Raw genomic sequence first — 19,749 nt, 5'->3', positions numbered from 1 at the left:
TACGCTCCCTAGCAGCTCTCCAGTGTAGTGATATGGATGTATAGACACTGGGCTAAAGGTGAATAGATTACATTGTACCAAAAGTGATGAAAATTACTGGCAGTGATAAAAATCAAGATATCTCTCAGCAAGTTGCAGTACCAGCAGAGTTTGAGGCTGGGGAATGCTTCTGACTCCCACTGCCAGTGACTAAATGCATCTACCCAGACTGATGCTGCCATAGTAATGGAACCATACTGGTTGGCTTCAGATTTTAGTCTGTAAACTGGCTGCCAGATTGTAAGCGTGGTATTCATATCTCCTTTTTGCATTCCGGAGGAGCCATTATGTCCTTGGTAAGTGTACAGTATAACTGTGCGTTTTAATATGCATACATATACATATATAAAGTGCAAGTTCTTTAAAACAAAATTTTAAAGAAGGCTATTTGTCACTGAGGCTCTCTCATCCTTCCTTGGCCTTTTGCTAAACATTTTGTCTTTTCAGTCCCGTTCCAATAGCCCTGTGCTCTCTGCCTGTGTTCAACAAATTCTAACTAAAAGTTCCTTTAAGCCATTAATACTTGGTGGGTAAAACTGTAATAGGTGAAACTGAAAATGTAAAGCTGCATAGATCCAAATGAATAACTTGCTGCTGGTGAAATTTCAGGTTGTAGAGGAAGTTTGGGTGAGACACCCTTGATTCAGGCAATATTCTCTTCTGACCATGGAAAGATAGGTGCTTTCTGCCTGTACATATATCTGACCTACATAATAAAAATTATAAGAGATTTTTCTGACTTCTTGTTGTTCATTTGCTCAGTTGTGACTGACTTTTTATGACCACATGGACTGCAGCAAGCCAGGCTTCCCTGTCCTTCACTATCTCCTGGAGTTTGCTTGAATTTATGTCTGTTGAGTTGATGTTGCCATCCAACCATCTCATCCTCTGTTTGCCCTCTTCTCCTCCTGCCCTCAATCCTTCCCAGCATCAGGGTCTTTTCCAGTGAGTCAGCTCTTTGCATCAGGTGGCCAAAGTATTATAGCTTCAGCATCAGTCCTTCCAGTCAATGTTCAGGGTTGATTTCCTTTAGGATGGACTTGTTTGATCCCCTTGCTGTCCCAGGGACACTTTTGAGTTTTCTCCAGCACCACAGCTTGAAAGAATCAATTCTTTGGTGTTCAGCCTTCTTTATGGTCCAACTCTCACATCCATACATGACTACTGGAAAAACCAGCTTTCATATATCTCTACTAAAACTTACGTCCTCACAGGCAGGTGCTGTGTCTTATTCTTCTGTGTTTGCCTGGCTTATAATAGCACCTGGTACATATACATGCTTAATAATTATTTGTTGATGGAACGCTTTCATAATGCATCAGGGTCCCCAAAGCTATTTATCGCAAATTCCCCCTCTAGATCTGACTTTTTAAACAAAATAACCTAATGGACTGTGAGTTAGTATCTCATTTATCTGCATATTCCATCCACACCCTTTGTACATCCCCTCCCACCCTTGCAGAGTGTTCATTAACGTTTGGGAAGAAAGGAGGAAATAAATAACTTGGTAATGAGAATAAGCCGTTGGCCCCATGTTGAGTGTCGTCTTGGTATTCTGAGAAAAGTGGTCGACTGCTGAATATTAAGAATGTCAAGTAAGTAGCAGAGAGACATTTTTCCTGAAATAGTCAGATCAATCTCAAACAACTTTTTACCTCTTTCCTCTTAGGTGCTGAATACAAAGTTTTGTTTGAGAAATAAATAGTTGTTAAGCTGTTAAGTGTTACCATGGAAGGTGGTAACACTTTGATATCCTTTGCTGTTTGTAGTCTTTTAATGCAATAGCAATATATGAGGAATTATGTAGATGTGGGCACTTAGAATCAGGGTAAAGGGAGTGAGGAGACGTACTCTTAGGATGTAAGCGTCATTTGCTGTATCCCTGCTCAGGATCATTCCCAAAGTGTAGGAACGACTATGGGGAGAAAAGTTTATGACTCAGTTTCAATGAATAATTAGTACTGTATAAATCTGGGGGGCAAAAGGCTTATGCAGATGTTTAGTAAAATTTAAGCATGCGATGGTGTAATAAATTATTCTAGGATAAATTTTCTGCCTCTCTTCTCAAGGCAGGTAAAAGTTCTCTTCTTTCTGTGTAAACCCTAGTATCCAATTCTGATTTAATATTCCCACTCTGTTTTTGTAATTAAAACATCATTTATACTGAGAATAATTAAGACAACTGTACATTTGATTTTAAAATCAGTTTTGAGTATTGTGCCTTGTCAAGCTACAAGAATGGTTCCTGCAGCTTTTACAACGTAGCATTAAGAAGCAGACAGTGACCGCAGGCACCTGAGTGGAAGGTTTGACAGTTTGATAAATTAGGAATGACACTTGCCAAAATGGCTGTCCTTCCTGCAGTCTGCCAGTGGAGTATTTGCACGCTGTTAATTGAATTGGCAATTTGTGTAACAGTGCCTGCCCCTGAGCTTTTGTAACGCCGGATCTGCCATTTAAGTCTGATAATCCAGGACTTGGGAATAAGGACGAAAAGCTTCACATGATATTACTGCAGATTTAAAATGACAGTCGGGGACCTTGTTGCCAATTTCCCATTAAATGAGAAATAATTAACAATAGCAATAACAAAGTCTTATAAAGCTGGAAAGTTAAATTGACTTTTCAGCACTAGTATCGTACAAAATTGCTCCTAGTGTGATTATTGGATTGCCCTTTCACGATTATATACCCTAAATAGTTTCGTATGATGAACCAAACATGGGACGTCTTGTAAGCTAATCTGTTTGATAGTTGTGAAAATCTCCTGATTATCTACAAGGATTGTATCATCATTAAGAATTTGCTTTATGCTATAAAATTTCATAGAGATAGAGACCTTAATGAAATAACAGAGATTCTTATTTCCTTAGTTTTGCTAGTAATTTAATGAGAGCTGCAACAAAATGCTGAACTACAGCTAGATAATGTCAACTGTAAGTATTTATAGAGTACTATATGTGACTTTTTTGGATGTCCTCCTTTGATGCTTTTCAGAGTTTTAAGAACTCCTGAGTAACTTTTGGTGTGTGTTTGAACAGTGGTTTGTATTTGGAACAATGGTTTAGAACAATACAGATTCCTGGCACAGGGTTCTTTTTAAAATTGCAAAAGATGTTAATTTTCTATGATTTTCAAACTCATGGAAGTTTATGTTTCACTGTTACTGTTTAGTTCTAAAGTTCAGATCTTTTGGGGTGGTATTGAGTTAGTCACGTCAGCACAGACTAGAGTGGTTCTTACCTGATACCCTTTGAATGGCCATATCCAATGGGTATAGTCACATTTGCAGTTAAATATTCTGACTGCCACCACCTTTGATCATATACTGGTATGTTGATATTTGATAGGTAAGGAGTGGGCTCCAAAACAGCTAGAAGAGTTTTAGGAACCAAGATGATAGCAAAAGATGATCCTTTTTCAAATTTTAGGTTATTTTTTATTATAGACTCATTTCACAGTGGGATATTCAGGATATTCAAGAATAGGATAGAACCTTCTGTTTTGTTTTTTTTTAACTGTGGTTAGGAAATAAGATAGTCTTGCTCTGTTTTTTAAGAGTTCGCATTTTTTTGACCAGTTAGTGCATTTCATTGATTTAATGTGAGGACAGAATGTAGGAGTGGAAACCTCCAGATAGAATGGGGAAAAGAACCCGTCACCTTGATGGAGATCTGGGCTTTTCTATGTAGAGGTTATATTTGAAGCCTGAAGCTGTGGTGACTGCCGGGGAAAAACAGAGAGAGAAAGAGTGTTCTGAGCATTAACAACTTAGGCTTAGGAGGGGGACAGAAGTCTATGAAGGAAACCATAAATACAGAAGAATAGAGGAGAGAACATGGGGTGGAATGAGGTGAAAATGAACTTTAAAATAAAAAGCACAGTATGTGGACTCAAAGCGCCTGGGTATTTTTAACACCTCAGTGCTATAAAATTTGGCAAGTCAGAAAGACCCCTGGGTATCCATCTCTTCACTGAGAAATGGGGATAAATAAATGCCTGTTTTTACCTCATGAGGGTTTTTTGGTATGAAAATTAATTGGATTATTTTATGTGAAAACAGTTTGCAAATTATATGAAAATACAAGCTGTTAATAAAAGTAGCAGTATAGTAAGAGCATAACTTAGAGAAGTGGTCAAAGCTTTAAAAGCTGTGGAACTCTGAAAGAAAAGGAAGAGGAGGAATGTCCGGTGGATGATGGGAACATGTTCTTCTGAGCCACGTGGAGAGTTTGATGTTCATACAGTGGTGAGGACAGATGCCGGGGTCCAGAGCTTACAGAGAGACCAAGTTTGTAAAGAAATGCAGTAGCAGGTGTATATGTCAAGGTGGTGGTGGAGCTGCCTGTTATCCCCAGAATGATGAGGATGTGTGTGCAAAGGACTGATGAGTGTTACAAAACAGGAGAGTAACTTGGCATGAAAATTACTGCATTGCCACACTTCACAATGTCTCTGAAATTGAAAACATATCTTGTAATTGATGTATATGCTTAGTATGATGATTTTTCTTTTTTTTCCCCAGGAGAACTGATAGTCAACTGATGACATATTTAAAAATTAATGGCAGTTTAAGATTGTTGCAGTTTGGCCAAGTGTTACTATGAACATAGCTTGCTGGTGGCCGACTTTGGCATGCTTAATCATTTTAAAATATTTGAAAGATTTCTGTACCTGTCCTCATCCAAGATTAGGACATTACTTTATTGATCATTTGTTGAATACAAATCATATTGAGTGCTTATGGTATATAAGACACTCTACTGAAGTATTGTATACATAATGTCATTTAATTCTCAAAGTCATACTAGGAATTAGGTACTGTTTTTAGCCCCCTGCATTATACGTGAGAAAACTGAGGCTTAGATTAGAGGCTATGTTACTTAAAATCCTGGCTTGCTGTAAAATCTGATGCTAGGTTAGATGCTATTGAAAAGTCAAAGGTACACACGAAGTGCTTTGTTCCTCTGGGTTACAGCGCAGGGAAGCTAAAGCACATATTCAGAAAACAACCATATAAGGAAGACACACTACCAGTACTGTCAATACCACAACAGAGGCACAGGCAGGCTAGAAGGATTCCATGAAGAGAGACATTATTTCCAACTAGGAAGTAAGGGGGAGTTTCTTCATGGACAGCGGGAATATTTGAACAAGTAGAGATGAAGGGGTGGTAACACAAGCAGAAAGAACCAGGTGAGTGAAAGAAATGGAAGCTTCCAAGCAGCATGTGTGTTGAGGAAATACTAAGTTACCAGGGTTAACTGGACTGAAGTGTGTTTGAAGAGGAATCAGTTCAGTTCAGTTCAGTGGCTCAGTCGTGTCTGACTCTTTGCGACCCCATAAACCACAGCAGCCAGGCCTCCCTATCCATCACCAACTGCCAGAGTGTACCCAAACCCATGTCCATTGAGTCGGTGATGCCATCCAACCATCTCATCCTCTGTTGCCCCTTCTCCTCCTGCCCTCAATCTTTCCAGCATCAGGGTGTTTTCAAATGACTCAGCTCTTCACATCAGGTGGTCAAAGTATTGGAGTTTCAGCTTCAACATCAGTCCTTCCAATGAATACCCAGGACTGATCTCCTGTAGGATGGACTAGTTGGATCTCCTTGCAGTCCAAGGGACTCTCAAGAGTCTTCTCCAACACCACAGTTCAAAAGCATCAATTCTTCTGCACTTAGCTTTCTTTATAGTTCAACTCTCACTTTCATACATGACTACTGGAAAAATCATAGTTTTGATTAGACGGACCTTTGTTGACAAAGTAATGTCTCTGCTTTTTAATATGATGTCTAGGTTGGTCATAACTTTCCTTCCAAGGAGTAAGCGTCTTTTAATTTCATGGCTGCAGTCACCATCTGCAGTGATTTTGGACCCCCACCCCCAACAAATCTGACACTGTTTCCACTGTTTCCCCATCTATTTGCCATGAAGTAATGGGACGGGATGCCATGATCTTAGTTTTCTAAATGTTGAGCTTTAAGCCAACTTTTTCACTCTCCTCTTTCACTTTCATCAAGAGGCTCTTTAGTTCCTCTTCGTTTTGTGCCATAAGGGTGGTGTCGTCTGCATATCTGAGGTTATTGATATTTCTCCCAGCAATCTTGATTCCAGCTTGTTCTTCTTCCAGCCCAGCGTTTCTCATGATGTACTCTGCATAGAAGTTAAATAAGCAGGGTGACAATATACAGCCTTGATGTACTCCTTTTCCTATTTGGAACCAGTCTGTTGTTCCATGTCCAGTTCTAACTGTTGCTTCCTGCCATGCATACAGGAATAGTGAGAAATAAAGGCAACATATTCAGTGCATTTCCAAAGGACACCGCCCAGTGTTTTGTTCGCATACTTAAGAGTAATCAGTTTAACTTTTTTGCCTTTTATTTTGGTTTTGTGTCGCCACCCACTTGGTAAAACCATCCCTGGAATTATAACAGATTTCTGATTCATTCTTGGTTATTTTGTGTTTTCAAAATGTTCTACAATAATCTTTGACTAGAAATAATCATGGTAGATATTATTTTAATAGTTCAATTTACATAAATGTTTATTTAGAAAATGTAATGGAAGGAAACACTCTGATTTTTAATAGTGATGCTGAGCTGTCATGTCAAGATGAAGAGTCTCGGATGAAATTAACTGAGTTGGGATCTCGAAGAACCTGGGTGAAGTTCTTATTTTTGAAGCTTCATCTATGATGATAGTTACTGCTCCTTTTTTATTTTTGGATGATAATCGTTTATTTTCTATTTTTTAAAACATTTTCTTATAGAGGTTACAAATACATATCTGCATATTCTTGTTATATATCCATCATTCTTTAAAAATGCAGTTTCATTCATTAGTTTTCCCTATAATTTTTCTCTGTTTATTTGTGCTTACAAGACAGAGTATCTTTATTTTCTTTTTTGTTCCTTCAGATTTTCTTAATTGTGCTTTTCCTGAATATTTATCTGAATTCAGATAAATACTCACTGTTTTATTTTTAAGTTGTGAGTTTCATGAAATTTATCTATAAAGGTATACATTTCCCTCTTAAGTACTGCTTTAGCTGTGTCACACAAACTTTAATATGGACTGTTTTCTACTTTATCCACTCAAAATCTCCTGAAATATCTGATTTTTATATTAAACTCAAAGGGTTTTAGTAATGCCATTTAATTCTGAAACCTAGAAGGATTTTAAACATCTTCTTGGCATTAATTATTTCATTATATGTTTGAACACTCAGGCAAATGATGCCTTCAAAACTCCTTAAGCTGATAGCTCATGTATGATGTTCTGCTCTTTGCTTTAAGGATTAGATACATTCCACAGATACTGCTATCTGTGTGACAAGATATGTGACACGCCCTGCTCATTAAGCTTTTATTCTAGAGTGGGGAGGAGGGAACGGGCAATAAACAAGCAAATATGCTAACAACATGATTCCGGCTAGTGCTGAGTACCGTGAAGAAATGAAGCAGGATGATTACTACAGGTAACATTGTGTGCTGCTGTTGATCGGTGAGCAAGGAAGTCCTCCCACAAATAAGATTTTGGCTGAGACCCTGATACCCTGAAGGAGCTGGCCACAGCAAGTCTAGAGACAAAGAAGTTCAGTGGAAGTGACAATACAGAATTTCTCAGGTAGGAACTAACTAGGTCTCTTCTAGGAGTAGAATTTAAAAAACAAAAACAAAACAAAACAAAAACACCCAGTGGGGCTTGGGTGTATGAGTTGGAAGGACAGACTCAGATGAGGTTGGTTAGACAGGCAGGGGCACAGTGGCGTGGGCCTTCCGGGACTCAGTGGGACTTGGGTTCTATTCTGTGTGTGATAGGAAATCACTGGATAGTTCTTAACAGAGAACACTATTAGTAGACCTTTTTCCCAAGCTTATCTTGAACATTATTAATATGAGATGGTGTGTGTGTGAAACACTCAAAAGCATGTCTGGAACACATTAAGTTTTTTTAGGTTAGCATATGTTACTGTTAGATGACAGTGAGCAATCGTCTGTCATTCTTTGTAAATGCTCTGGCACATACTAGGCAGTATGAGTGTTTAGGTGACTAGATAAAAATCAAAATGCATGGGTATGCTCACTTCACCCTCACACCTTTATTGTTTTTAATTTTAAACTTTAAAGTTGTTCTTAAAAACACTTGTGTTCTCTAAATTGATGATCTCCAAATTCATTCTCGGGTACCTCGTGGGTGACCCTGGGCAAGTCACTCTTCAGAGCTGTTGTGAGTATTAAATGAGATAATCTCAGCAGCAGGTGTATGGTGGCATGTAATGTGCACTCAGCGGTGGCTCTTTTAATGATCTAATTATAGTTCAGTACACTCTGTTTAGGTTCATAATTCCTTCAATTTGTGATTTAATTACTTGGAAGGATAATTCCATTCACTGTATACTAAATATCTCAAAGTGTAAAATAAGACTAAAATCCCCTTTCATGTCTTCACAGAGGCACTTTTATAGTTATTAGACATCTCATATTCCACAGGCCTTCTCAGAAGCAGACAAATAAATTGATAGTCACTTAACATTCAGTTTGGAGGGTCAGGGAGTCGAATTTTATGGAAAAGGTTATTCAAAGAGTCTGTTTTTCCTGAATTTATTTGTTTGTGAGGACAAAGAGAGGAGCTTGCAATTTATAATTTCTATTGAGCAATGACCTACATGTAAAGAGATATTTTACTTATTTATGAAGAATAATTAATTATTTGCTGGTGTGAAGGAGGAAAGCATTCTAATGAAGGCATACATTTTAAAGCTTGAGGTGGAGGAGAGGAAACAAAAGTTGCCAAAATTTAAACTATTTACAGTTTGATGATTTAGTATGAAAGAGATAAAACATTCCTCAAACTGGTATAGTACTAAGGGTAGCAGTGAGTTGAAATTTATAATAATGTTTTATATGCTGCATCGTAACTCTTGAAATTCAAGCTTATAAATCAGGAATCATCTTACCAGGGTAAGATCTCATCAGTATCCAGACATTTTTAGGGCTATAAAGTTGTTCATAATTTATACATATGAATATAGTACATGTGCAAGCAAACTTCAACTCTCTGGAACTTAAAGGAGATTATTTTGGATAAAAGGGGGCCTATTCTTTAATCACCAAACTTTTTCTTTTTTATTTAAGTTATCGTGGAAAGAATTTTTGTGTGGAAGACAATTTAGCCTTTTCTTTATGACTTAGGAGTATTATTATGTGTGCATTTCATTACCATGAAAATAATCTGGCTGATGTCCTAGGGACTTTGGACCATGAGGCCTGCTTTAACTGTATACCAAATGGGCCTGTATTGTAGTGCATTTTGAGAGTTTTTTCCCCTGCTGTTTATCTCCCCCTTTTTCTGTTGATCCCTTACTGTCAGTCATAATTCTTCTCCACTGTTAGCATTTCTAGATCTGTCTTTTAATTTGCTGTTTCAGATATGGTTTTAGCTTGGACACCCGGGTTTGTTGGCATTATGTATAAGCCAAGCATGAATAGAATCTGATAAAAGACAAAGGGATCGTCTGTGAATAAAGTACCTGGACTCTGTGATAGCTTTTTTGATCTTTCAGAGGCATTTTCCAGGTTTCTTCATCTCATTTGCATGTTGGATGGGTAAAACATCCTTACATAAGGCTCAGAGTCACTTCCTGGAACAAACTGTCTTAGCTACACGCACGTATGTGTGCGTGTATGTCAGGTGCAGGTCCCCAGCTACGAAATGTGCGTCTGTCTAGTTCTCTGCCCTACACTAATACGACCCCCAAAATAATGCTCTTCCTAATGATGTTTTTAGAGGTTTGGAGAAAATGCTATCACTTCCCTAATTTCCTTTGCAGCTCTTGTTCCTGAAAATATTGTAGCCCATGGTTTGCGCACTGAGTATGTAAATGAGATCTTTGCGAGTTCTACATAAAACTTTCAAGGAACAAGCCTTCCTCCCAAATTTTAAGTAATTAAAGCTTCTGAATTGTCCAGACTTTAAACTCACATAAAATTATTCTAGTTGTAAAGTTCCCAAAAGGATTTTATTTATTTCTCTAAGTTCCTTAATGTGGTTTCGCAGCTTGGCTTGACCTCTTGACTAAAATAAGTTTACCAGCCTTTCACCAAAATGATGCTTATCTTTACAAAGATAAATATGGCCATACTTCTTAAAAAAATTTAGATTAAGAAAGTAGGTTACTGGGATTTATGAAGACTATTTTTCTTTTCAAATAATAGATCAGTATCATGGAATGCAGTTAGATACCTTGGAAAGCCATTAAATAGAAATACATCATGATTTTTAGGGGAAGAAAGGCAAACACAGAGACGAGAGGATACTGTTAGATGGTTCACCCATGTACCAAACTGACCATCTGGGGCCAAGGAAGCTGATTTTTATGTTTTAAAATTAATCCAACCTAGATTAACCATGTCGCGTCCCCTTAACCACAGGCATGTGAATCTCAGGGTAGACAGCTGTTTGGATGTCCCACACTGGGACAGCTGCCCTCAACAAACGCTTCTGATTCTTCTACATGGTCACTTGGCAGCATCTACGTGCACCCATATGGCTGAATGGCATCGTGCCTGTTTACAAGTTGGTTGGATCATTTTCACTAGGACCCAGGTGCCAAGCAAACATAGATTCACTCTAACTGCCTACTGAACTATGCGTCTTCTTTCTCAGAAACCAAACACCTCTCCTTGGTAATGACCTCCAAGTTTAAGGCAATATATTTATTGGCATTTTATTGCCTTCACTACATTTTGACAAGTTCTCTGTCTGTAAAGATAACAAAGGAAACAAGAATAATGATATCTCCTGTAATTACGAAGCAGACAGTGCCAAAAAGAAATGTGAAGTACAAATTTTGGCTGTCACCTCTGACCTCTTAGGATGCATACAATTCCCAGAGCATCTATAGTTCTGCTTGAAGATGAAATGGAGCATTGGTTGCTTCTGTGACACTAAGACTGGTCATTTAGCTTTTCTTTTCACAAGCTTCACAATTTGAGTAGAAATAGTAGTTTTCACATAGAGGATATGATGAAGATATATGAGATGATACATATGATATGCTTTGAGCTCCTTGAAATAAATTTATTTTATTCATGTGACTACTGTATGCCTCAATGAAGGAAATTATGTCCTTGCCTTAGAATTAACAAGTGGATGTTTAACAAATTCAACATCTTTTGCTTTTTGCTGTCTAAATAGCTGACTTTTGTATCCTACCTGAGTTTATAAAACTTTCCCCTATATTCTTTTACTTAGTCTTCATGTAAAATTTATGAAGTAGGATGGTCAAATATTATTATTAGTTTTATTTTACAAATAATGGAAACTGAGGCTAAGAGCAGTATTGTGACTTATCTTAAGGTTTCTTAACAAGTTTGAAGTGACAGAGTCAAGACTCCAACACATTTTTTTCCAGAGATTCCATTGCATTTAGGATGAAAGCGTCCTTGAGATAATATATTCATTTAGATGGATTAAGTTTTATCTCATTATTAAGTAAAACCTCCAAATAGTTAAGAGGTTGATTGGAAAATATATATTAACATATTCATTAAAAGTGACTTTAATAGGAAATATCCCTAACAGCTGCCATTGTAATTTATTGCTCTTATTTTCTCATTTAATTTGCTTCTTGAGTAATGTTTTGGGTCAGTTTCTTGGCAACAGTTTTGATTTGATTGTTTCCTTTTGTTTAGAAGGTCACAGAATTTTCGTTTGCCTAAAAGGAAGAAAATTTGTCAAGATTCTAAAAACCCATAGTATTCTAGATGTGACATAAAATTTTAAATCTTTATCACTTATAATTAATACCAATTTATGAACACTGGCATGACTTTAAGTCCATTTTATTGAAGCAATTGAAAACAAATCAGAAAAGTTATGGGTAAAGGCATTTTGAAGGAGACATGGCCTAATTTGACTTTGGTATTGCTTTCCTCTTTTAGTAGGATGTGTGTCAGAATTCTCTCCTGGAAATTTCGAATCAGAAGCATAATGTAAATGGGAGAGAGATTTTATAACCAGGTGGATTGTCAGATAAATCCTTAATGTTGAATATGAATACAAAAGGGTTGAAAAGTTGGATTGTCGTTGAGTCAGTGTTTGACATCTGAATAAGAAATATTTGGAAGATAGGTATGGCGGGTTCATTTTGTCTTGTATTACAAATATCCCACTTTTCACTCCTATTTGAATGGTGTTTTGATATGAAAAAGACTTTTTTCACTTTTAAGAGTCTTAATGAAGTGTATTTTACACACCATACTGCCCACCCATTGTAAATGTATAATTTGGACGGTTTTAGTAAATTTCAAATTGTGACCATCACAACAATCCAGTTTTGAAAGAAATCCATCATCTCCATCAAAAAGTCCCCTCATACCCACTAATCTCTGTTCCCACTCCTAACTTCAGGCAAGTATCAACCTACTTTCTGTCTCTCTATAGTTCTGCTTCTTCTAGAGATTTCATGTAAATATATTCATTAAATATGTAGTCTTTTGTGCCTGGCTTCTTGTGCTGGATCTTCATTGCTTTGTGCAGGTTTTCTCTAGTTGCAGTGAACAGGGACTACTCTCTAGCTGTGGTAGATGGGATTCTCATTTCAGTGGCTTCTCTTGTTGGGAAGCAGGGATTCTAGGCACATGGGCTCAGTTGCCCCACGGCATATGGAATCTTCCCAAACCATAGCTTCTTTTACTGGCATAATGTTCTTGAGTCTATTTAACTTGTATGTGTCTATATTTAGTTTTTTTTTTTTTTTCTTGCTGAGTATTAGTTTACTGCATAAATATGCCATATTATATATGTCTTATAAATATATTATACATATATTTGTTTATGTGTTATTTAATAATTGATAGATATTAGGATCATTTCTGATTTCTGGCCATTTTGAATAATGCTGCTATGAAAATTCACATACAGGTCTTTGTGTGGAAAAATGTTCTCATTTCTTATAGACACTAATAGTGTAATTTAATGTTTTACAGTAAAAGCATGCTTAATTTTGAAAGAAAATGTAAAAATCATTTTCAAAAGTGATGGGATTGGACCATTTTATATCCCCAACAACAACATATGATGATTCCAGGTTTTTTTTTTTAATAGCCAGTTCCAATTTTTTGATTGTGTAGTAGTATATCACAGCAGTTTTATTTTGAATTTGTTTTCTATTGCAGTGTAACAAATTACCACACACATAGCAACTTAAAACAATATACCCTTTCATCCCCAGTTCCTCTGACTTAGGAGCCTGAATACAGGTTAACTGGGTCCAGTGTTGAGGCCCTCACTGATGGAAATCATACGGTTGTCTGGGACCACAGTCTCATCTGAAGATTGAGGACCTCTTCCAAGTTCACTGGTTGCTGGAATAATTTAGCTCCCTGAGGAGGTAGAGCTGAAGTCCTCCTGTTCTTGCTGGTTATCAACTGGGGATTCTCCCAGCTTCCAGAGAACACCCTGGAGTGGTCCTGGACATGCGGCTCCTTCCAGAGGCAGCTTACAACATGGTGGTTTGCTTTGTCAAGGCCAGCAGAAGAACCCTTTGCACTTCGAGCCTCTCTTTCAGAGAAGACACATAGGCCTCTTTTAAAGGGTTTGCCTGATTAGATCAAGCCCATCCAGGATAATTTCCTATTTGATTCACTCAAAGTCAACTGATTAGGAACCTGAGTTACATGTGTAAAATCTCTTCACTTTTTATCTTACAATTCCACCTTATCAGGGGAGTGAAATCCCATTATATTGACAAGTATGTCCATACTCAAAGGGAGTGGTTATACAAACCAGGGAGTGAGAGTTTTTAGAGACATCTTAGAATTCTGCCTACCACTATTTCCTTAATGATTAATGAGTTGAGTGTCTTTTCATGTATTTATATGTTTATATTTATTCATTTATTCATGTCCATTCTTATTATCTTCTTTGGTAAAATGGTGAAATTTTTTACAAATATTTAACCATTTTATTGAGTTGTTTCTCTAATTGAATTATAAAAGGTCTTTATATATTCTGGATACATATACTTTATCAGGTTTATGATTTGCAGATATTTCCTCCCAGTCTGTAGTTTATCTTTTCATTTTCTTAATAATGTCTTTTGCCTTTTAATTTTGATGAGGTTCAGTTTATCATATTTTTTATAGATCATATTTTGAGTGTCATATTTAAGAAATCTTTGCCTGATTGAAGTCAGGAAGATTTTCTCTTACGTGTCTCTTCTAGAATTTTGTAGTTTTTCTCTTAAATTTAACTCTGTGATCCATTTTGAGTTCATTTTTGTACAGAGTATAAGTACCTAAGTTTGCTTATTTGTTGAGGCATATATATATATATATGTATATATATATACACACACACACACACACACACACACACACATACCTGTAACTCAGGTTCCTAATCTGTTGACTTTGAGTTAATCAAATAGGAAATTATCCTTGATATATATATAAAATTATCCTGGAGATATATATATATATGTATATATATTTGTGTATGTGTGTGTGTGTATATATATATATATATATATATATATATATATATATATATATCCAGTTGTTTCAGAAACATTTCTTTAAAGACTCTCTTTTCTGTTTGAATTGTCTTGATACTTTCATTGAAAATTAGTTGACCATATATGTAAGGGTTCCTTTCTGAACTCTCTCCTGTTCCATGGATATATGTGTCTATCTTACGTCATTACAACATTGTTTTGATTTCTGTAGGTTTAAAGTGAGTTTTGAAATTAGGTGATGTAAGTCCTACAACTTTGTTCTTTTTAAAAATTGCTCTAGCTATTCTAGCTCATTTGCGTTTTCATATATATTTTAGAATCAACTTGTTAGTTTCTATGAAAAAAGTCTGTTACAATTTTGATAGAAATTCCACTGAATCAATTTGAGCAAAATTCCTGTCTTAACAATATGGAATCTTCCAAACCATGAGCACGGCATATCATTTCATTTATTTAAATTATCTATAATAAACTCTAAGCAATGTTTTGTAGTTCTCAGTGTGCCTACAAGTATTGTAATTCTTTGGTACATTTATATATGTGTTAGGCATTCATTCATGTTTGAGTCTTTGCAACCCTATTAGCTGTGGCCTGCCAGACTCTTCTGTCCATGGAATTCTCCAGGCAGGAATACTGGAGTGGGTTGCCATTCCCTTCTCCAGGGGATCCTCCCAACCCGGGGACTGAACCCTGGTCTCCTGCCTTGCAAGCCAATTCTTTATTATCTGAGCCACCAGGGAAGCCCTCTGAACCAATATTTTTGATGACTGTTGTGAATGGAATTGTTTTCCTAATTTAATCTTCAGATATTTCATAATATATGGATTTATGGCTGATTTTTATTTAAATGTTGATCTTTTATCCTGAGACCTTGCTTGACTTGTGTATTATTTCTAAAATTGTTTTGTGGGCTTCCCTGGTAGCTCAGCTTGGTAAAGAATCCACCTGCAATGCAGGAGACCCCAGTTCGATTTGTGGGTTGGGAAGATCCCCTGGAGAAGTGATATGCTACCCACTCCAGTATTCTTGGGCTTTCCTGGTGGCTCAGCTGGTAAAGAATCCACCTGCAATGTGGGAGACCTGGGTTCGATCCCTGGGTTGGGAAGATCCCCTGGAGAAGGGAAAGGCTGCCCACTCCAGTATTCTGGCCTGGAGAATTCCATGGACTGTAGTCCATGGGGTCGCAAAGAGTCATACACAACTGAACGACTTTCACTTCACTTAGGATATTTTATTTATAGAGTTGTATCATCTATGAATAAAGACAGTTTTAATCATTCCTTTTTAAGTGGTTTTAATCTTTTTCATACCTTGTTGCACTAGCTAGAAGCTTCACCACAATGTTGAAGAAAGAGCCTTGCAAGGAGAAAACTTGGTAATTTGGGGGGTAGCTTGAAAATAAAACAGAAACAGTTTGTTATTGTCCATTTTTCAGATGTAAATGTCTCTTCTTAATAGTTATTCTAAAAGCCATCTTTTGTCTAAAACCCTTCTTCTTTTGATTTTTTACCTAAGAATTGTGATAAATCTGTTTTTTAAATAAACAAATATGCATGAATTAGTGGGATGGTGGAAAGATCCTTTTAAGTCTTTGTGAAGATCCAATGATTCCCAATCCACGGAGATCATTATTGTCTTTTGTCTATGCTATTACCAAATCTTTTAGGCATGTTTTGGTGTACTATCACAACTTATACTCAAATATCACGTGTTTTTCTTTCAGATGTTTTCTCTTTTCCCAAAGAAGAAATGTAAGGTGCATTGTCCTCATAGTCAGAAGACCTGGAGTCTAATTGCTAGTTACTGTTTGATTTTTGGCAAATCACTCACCTTCTCTGAACTGGTTTTCATTCATTTGTGTAGTAAGGTGATTGGGTCTTATTTTATAAGCTTAAATACTATTCTGTGTTTTAATATTTTATGGTTATGAGCACACACTACTTTATGCATCTGCAACAAGAAAATAAAATTAACTGTACTTTAAATTTTAAAAATTAACTTTGTTTTCTAAATGCATTAGGGAATTGAGAAGAATCCATACAATCACAAAATACACTTGTGTTAAAACAAAATTTTTTCTTGAATAGCATGGCCATCAAATAGGCCAAACTTAGGAATTAATATTAGGCTTTCTGAGAAATTGCATTGTCTGAAGCTTACACATCTCTCATTTCCATTAAAATATAATGCAAACTGTTTTTGCACCCACCTTCAGGGAAGTCACTGCAGTTATTTGGCTTACTTTTTTGTGTGTATGGCATTAGCGCTGTGGAATTTTGTTTTAACTTTATTGTGTTTGACCTCACATTTTGTGCCATCAGAAATGTAGAATTTTATTTTAATTGTATTATGCCTGGCATAAGCTAACCTTGTAATTAAACGTGTAATAAAACATGCCATAAAGTTTTCTGCTAGCCTACCATTTATTTATTATTGTTATACTAAATACATTGTCACAGTAATGATAAATGTGAATGTGGTACATTATTGCATTTCAACCTGATTCAAATCGACCTTTCAACTGACGATAGCGTGCTGTCTCATTTAAGACCACAGTTCTTAGACCTTAAAGTATTGAGGATGATCTTTTTCGTGTTTATGGGGGTGGGGAGGCAGTGGGGCAAAGCACAGTATAGCAACATCAGCTTACAGTGTTTAGCAGTAGCTCAGCTTTTTCAAAGCCTCTTTTTTTTTCAAGAGATGCTAAAAGGGTGTTCAAAAAAGATGAAAGCTACATGATTAAAATGAAGCATGCTATAATGTTTAACTGGCAGTTTATGCTACATAGTCTATATACTCTGGTCTAATCATCTTGTATTGTGTCTGACTAGTTTATAGTGGTTGAAAGTTTCTTGGCCAGAAAGGACCTTGTAAAATTAGTTCTTATTAGAAAAAGCATGGATGACTGCAAAATTTGGAGACAGGCTGATTTTAGTCCTGCCAAACGACATAAATAAATAATCAGGAAGGTTTTTGTCTAATTTGGAGGGGGAAAAAAAAATCAAGTGGTGTTTGTGTGTAGCATTTTCTAATAGACAGAATTCCCATCAAACTAACATTTCAATTCTTTTTATAGATTTAGCCCTGAATCCTTGTTTTAAGAAATTCTGATGTGTGCATGTGTGTGCACTTCCAAATTTAAAGATAACATATGACTGATAACATGGTAGAACTTGAATATAAAACCTTGGGATATCCAAAATAAGTAAGGATATAAGATGATAGTCCTGGGTACCAGGACTCAAAATCTGAAGTCATATTAACTTGTGAGCCAGAGACAAAAAGCTTGACTACTTTTTTCTTAATCTGATGGTTGGACAGTTTTTTGTGGGGGAGTGGTTTGGGGTGGATTTTTTGCAGTTTTAGTTACTTTTCTTTAAATTAGTAAGACCTGTGGTCTCCATCTCCCAAATGGGAACTCATACACAGTCATCTCTCAGTATCTGTGGGTTATTGACATCAGGCCCCCATGGGTATTAAAATCTCCAGATGCTCAGTTCCCTTATATAAAAAGTCCTAGTACAGTTGACCCTCTGTATCAGCAGGTTCTGCATCAGATATGGAAGGTTGTGGTTGTTTTATTTGTTGCTAGTCACATAGTGTGAAGAGTTTACATAAGAATAGCATTTTGGTGTTGGTTTATATGTAATTTTTAACTTCTCTCTTCTTAGGTAGCAGTAGTTTTTTGCTTTCATTTTTTGAAATTCAGCATTTGCTATTTTGTTCACTTACCAGTTGTTAAGATTGCCCCCTACAGCCTGAGTGTTTTTTATAGGTTAAAGGGTAAAACATGAAAGTACCTAAATATGCTGTTTTGGTGAAAGAAACAGGTCAGTTTTCTTGGGGTTCTCTAAATTTCCAGAGTAATGGAAATAAAAGCAAAAATAAACAAATGGGGCCTAATTAAACTTAAAAGCTTGTGCATAATGAAAGAAATTATAAGCAAGGTGAAAAGACAGCCTTCAGAATGGGAGAAAATAATAGCAAATGAAGCAACTGACAAAGAATTAATCTCAAAAATATACAAGCAACTCCTACAGCTCAATTCCAGAAAAATAAACGACCCAATCAAAAAATGGGACAAAGAACTAAACAGACATTTCTCCAAAGAAGACATGCAGATGGCTAACAAACACATGAAAAGATGCTCAACATCACTCATTATCAGAGAAATACAAATCAAAACTACAATGAGGTACTATCTCATGCCAGTCAGAATGGCTGCTATCAAAAAGTCTACAAACAATAAATGCTGGACAGGGTGTAGAGAAAAGGGAACCCTCTTACACTGTTGGTGGGAATGCAAACTAGTACAGCCACTATGGAGAACAGTGTGGAGATTCCTTTAAAAACTGGAAATAGCACTGCCATACAATCTAGCAATCCCATTGCTGGGCACACACACCGAGGAAACCGAAATTGAAAAGACATGTGTACCCCGATGTTCGTCACAGCACTGTTTACAATAGCTAGGACATGGAAGCAACCTAGATGTTCATTGGCAGATGAATGGATAAGAAAGTTGTGGTGTGGTACGTATACACAATGGAATATTGCTCAGCTATTAAAAAGAACACATTTGAGTCAGCTCTAATGAGGTAGATGAAACTGGAACCTATTATATAGAGTGAAGTAAGCCAGAAAGAAAAACACCAATACAATATATTAACACATATTGTGGAATTTAGAAAGATGGTAATGTTGACGCTATATACGAGACAGCAAAAGAGACACAGATATAAAGAACAGACTTTTGGACTCTGTGGGAGGAGAAGGCGAGGGTGGAATGATTTTAGAGAATAGCATTGAAACATGTATATTACCATATGTGAATTAGATGACCAGTACAAGTTCAATGCATGAAGTCGGGCACTCAAAGCCCATGTACTGGGACAACCCAGAGGGATGGGATGGGGAGGGAGGTGGGAAGGGGCTTCGGGACCAGGGGACACATTTACAGCCATGCTGATTCATGTCAATTTATGGCAAAAACCACCACAGTACTGTAATTAGCCTCCAGTTAAAGTAAATAAGTAAATAAACTTTTAATCCTAAGACCGAAACCATGCCTGATCATTCCTGTGAAATTCTATTTTGACAGTACTGTTGGGTTAACTCCACAGTTACAGTTTTGCTAGGTATGATTTCTTACATCTTTTATCTGAGTAATGTTGAAGCTGTTAGCTC

The 19,749-nt window shown here is 36.6% G+C and overlaps 1 protein-coding gene and 1 long non-coding RNA gene across 6 annotated transcripts in view; both read left to right on the top strand.

Annotated features, from left to right (window-relative positions):
* The window catches only part of NPAS3 (neuronal PAS domain protein 3), a 964,678-nt gene that overhangs the window by 431,056 nt on the left and 513,873 nt on the right, over positions 1-19,749 (top strand). The gene's annotated exons all lie outside the window — the stretch shown is intronic.
* On the top strand, positions 15,729-16,969 carry LOC123330896. The gene is made up of 2 exons (XR_006547176.1): positions 15,729-15,937; positions 16,286-16,969. It is a non-coding gene; the product is annotated as an uncharacterized LOC123330896 (long non-coding RNA).

This window comes from Bubalus bubalis, chromosome 20 (genome assembly GCF_019923935.1).
Source record: "Bubalus bubalis isolate 160015118507 breed Murrah chromosome 20, NDDB_SH_1, whole genome shotgun sequence".
Classification (NCBI taxonomy): Eukaryota; Metazoa; Chordata; class Mammalia; order Artiodactyla; family Bovidae; genus Bubalus; species Bubalus bubalis.
Note: the sequence above shows the minus strand (reverse complement) of the source record. Positions and strands in the feature narration are given on the sequence as shown.